The 4,002-nt window shown below is 30.4% G+C and overlaps 1 long non-coding RNA gene across 1 annotated transcript; it reads right to left on the bottom strand.

Annotated features, from left to right (window-relative positions):
• Positions 1–455: 455 nt before the first annotated feature.
• On the bottom strand, positions 456–3,173 carry LOC144997733 (uncharacterized). Its single transcript, XR_013659920.1, has 2 exons — positions 1,433–3,173; positions 456–1,339 (listed from the first exon to the last, which is right to left on the bottom strand). It is a non-coding gene; the product is annotated as an uncharacterized LOC144997733 (long non-coding RNA).
• Between the last annotated feature and the right edge of the window lie 829 nt (positions 3,174–4,002).

The following is a 4,002-nucleotide window of genomic DNA, read 5'->3' on the forward strand; positions in this document are numbered from 1 at the left end:
ATCATGTGATTGAGTTCACACAAAGACAGTTGCACACAAATAAAAAGTCTTTAATTGTTCAGAAAAGACCCTAAAACCTTGGCATACTTAATACAATACTTCTCTTCCAGCTTTTCATTAAAAAACAACATACCCTCGATTTTTTTGGAATAATCCTAAAGCTCTAGAATTTTATCTTGTTTATTTTTGAATTTTTAGTAAGTATCATTCTTCCTACATTTAAGATATAAATATAAATCTATCTAATTAGTTATGATTTGTTCCTTTCCAAGTATAAATAGGAACATTATTTTGATGTTACAGTAAGTTTTTAGTTCAATAAAAATCACCGCAAAAAGTTGGACCAAAATACCCCTCATTTGTTTCTCCTTGTTCTCTTTTTTTTCCCATGTTTTTCATCCCTACAGATTTAATCAAGCACACCTAATTACTCAATCCAACCAAATACGAAAGAATTCATGCTTGAATTTTGACCTTGACATATATAGCGGACTATTGAAAATAAGTGGCAGACCCTATAAAGTACATGTTTTGAAAATCTAATCCAATCGAGCACATAACGATACAACATGCTACATTCAAAAGGCAACATAACCAAAATTAAAACCAAAGGGCTTCTAGCCCAGCGGTATCAGGTGCCGCCTTCCCTCCTTCAGGTTTTAAGGGTTCAAGTCCCGTGATGGACATAGTTGGAATTAGGTGTTTGTTTAGGAGTAGAATAATATGTGTATTTGTCGGTTAAAAAAAATCATAACCCACATTAATGGATAATAATCAACAATATTGTAACATGTTCCAATCCACGGCCACCAAGGCGAAACACTTGATCTATGCAGAAATTTCTTGCAATGGTTACATTTTCTGTAACCTGCCTCCAAAGTTTAAACACAGTTATAACTGAAACATATGACACTCAGACATACACACGACAATCACACGGTAAACACACATGATTAGTGTACTATATCATATTAATTCCACCCGCACACACACATACAGTCACATACACATAACATATGACACACAAAATACTCACATATTAGACACACATGCTCAACTATTATTTATTATTAGTTTTTTAAAATTAACATGTTTGCCTTTCATTAAAATTTCCGAATATGATACATGTAAGTAAAGAATATGATACATGTAATTAAACCTAGAAACTAAAAGATAAATATTTTTATTTAAAATATTAAAATGTGATAAATAGCATAAATGACATGTTTATGCTTCGTTTGAAATTCATAAGGATGTAACAAAAGAAGTTATTGTTGAATTTTTAAGAAATCAAAGTGAACCCACCCTAGTGTGACCAATTGTAATTACAAAAAACCACCTGCAAAGAAAAATCATAACAATTCATAGAAATGAACAATAAAAAAGAATACTAACATAAACCCATTGAAGCTGTAATGAAGACGGAGTATACCGCTTATAAGAAATAAGTTTAGAAACTTATGGCTGTCAATAAAGTTTTGAAATCGTATTGATATGATTTCTTGCCATTAGACACCACCATCTGAAAATTGGAATGAGGAGGTGTATTTTTGGAGAATAAGTAAAGGCATCTATTAAATAAATCCCACAAATGCAACTTTATAAACTTACTATTATCAATAAATTTGTACCTATAATTGAATACATTTTCATGAAAAAACATGAGATGAGAAATTGTTTACCTTGCTTCTACAACATATTTGGAACATTAGACTACTTTTTTTTATCATGATGAAACCTTAATAATGGAATAAAATAGCCTTTTTCATAGGCTCACATCCTGCTAGTTTTTAATAATTGTTGCAATACCAGCATCAGTGACCATAGTCCATTACGTGAATTAGAACTAATAAAAAACGGAATTCAGTTGACGAGTCAGAAAAATAAAGACGGTAGATGCCTTACCCCCAACAAGAATTTCATTAAACACTTGGCGAGCACCCTTAATGTATCAAAGAAGATAAAACAACTATAGAAAAATTGTTAAACCAATTACCTCGACAGCTAAAGAATCTAAGAACAAAACATTAATTTTGAAGTTTGAACATTATCAAAAGAGTAAAATCTTACTTCCAAGGTCTTTGACATCCAATTGGAGATTAATAACTCGACCCAATGATTGGAAGCTACTTGGATTTGCTGGTAACCTATAGCAAACAGTAAACACAACCAAACACAAGGACGGTCGATTAAAAGTATGTGTGTGTGTGAGAGAGAGAGAGAGAGAGAGATATAGAGAGAGAAATTTGTTTATGGTGGTACCATTGTTGACTGAGATTCGATTTCTTTTTACCTAGATATGAATGGATAAGGAGAAACGACAGAAATTTTGGACATGTAAACAGAAACAAACATACATTCACACATTGTGTGTGGTGGTGGTAAAAGGTGGAAGCAGTGGTCATTGAAGGCAATATTAAGAGAGACGGATATAGGTGAAGAGAGGAGAGAAACTGTGAGTGCTAATGTGGTGTCTAAATGAAGTGATATGGGTAGATGATGGTTTACTTGCAATTAAAGTGACGGTGGAGTAGACAGGATCTTCATGTTAAAGTAAATACTTGAAAAAAACCACAATGGGTTTTGTTTTATGTATTTTATACAGAGGAAACGAAAAGAACAGAAATCTGGTGTATTTCTTTGAACATTTTTGAGAAGAAAAGCCACGAAACATATCACCGATGGAGATTCAGATCTGAATCCCCAAGAAACAGGTCGCTATCGGTGAATTGAAACAAGCAATAGAAAGGACAATAAAGTTAAGAAGCCCCATACAAATCCAGTTCTTCTTCATTGTCTAGATGAATCGACCGCTTGGAATAACTGCAATTGGTAGAGTAAAAGAAAGTTATGGAATATGAAATTGAGAAAGCATGAGCTTGTATAGCTTTAGAAAAAACAAACAACATCAACATATGGCGTAACTAGCGACTAATTCGGGTTACAGAGAAGGAGAGATGATTGAGACAAAGGGGAGCATTTTATAGAGAGGAAAGATTTCTAAATTTTAAATAGAAAAATAGCGTGAGAGCAACAAAAAGAAGGGGGAAAGGATTTGAATACAGGGGAAGCCATAGAATCGGTTTATTTAGATAACCACAGATCACGGAATAAAGCTATAAAAGGGGGCTAAGTCGTTGTTGATCGGATAAGATTTTAGTGTATAAATTCATTATACAAATAGCATAAAGATTCCTCAATGCTTTTGTATATATATATATATATATATATATATATATATATATATATATATATATATATATATATATATATATATATATATATATATATATATATATATATATATATATATATATATATATTAGGTTATAACCCGTGGAAACCACGATTGTTATGTTTATAATCATTATACAGGTAAAAAATAAAATAAAATATCAACAAAAAAACTATATTTTAAATTTAATTGTAAGGAAACATGAAATATTGCAAAGTTTTATAAATTAAAACGATGTATTTTCGAAGTACATTGCTATAAGTTGTAAAATTGTTTTAGTTAAAAAAAAAAGGACAACAACATAAATGACATTGTTGTTATTAGCCAAAATAAGTATAATTTTATTGAAAAAACAAAAGGAGTAAAATAGTCATTTACTTGCTATGTGTATACAAAAAAAGGTAGTTTCATGGACAAAACAGAAAGAGCATTGTACTTTCATAGGCAAAACAAAAAATAGCCTTGTAGTTTCATGGATAAACCAAAAATAACATTGTATTTTCTTAGGTTAAGTTGTTATTTGTAAACTGAAACTACACGACAGGAAGTTTTTTGTTAAAAAAAAAAAAGAAAGAAAGAAAGAAAAAACATAGTTAGTTAAAAGTGCATTGCTGTTATTAGCAAAAAAAAAATTATATTGGTTCTTGGTCTATTTTTATCACTAAAACACTAAAACATTGGCTTTATATAAATGATCATTTTACCCCAATCAGAAGCAAAACAGAAAGTACATTGTTGTTATTAGAAAAAAAAAGTTAAATTATATT

This window comes from Lactuca saligna, chromosome 5 (genome assembly GCF_052625555.1).
Source record: "Lactuca saligna cultivar CGN05327 chromosome 5, ASM5262555v1, whole genome shotgun sequence".
In the NCBI taxonomy this organism is placed as follows: Eukaryota; Viridiplantae; Streptophyta; class Magnoliopsida; order Asterales; family Asteraceae; genus Lactuca; species Lactuca saligna.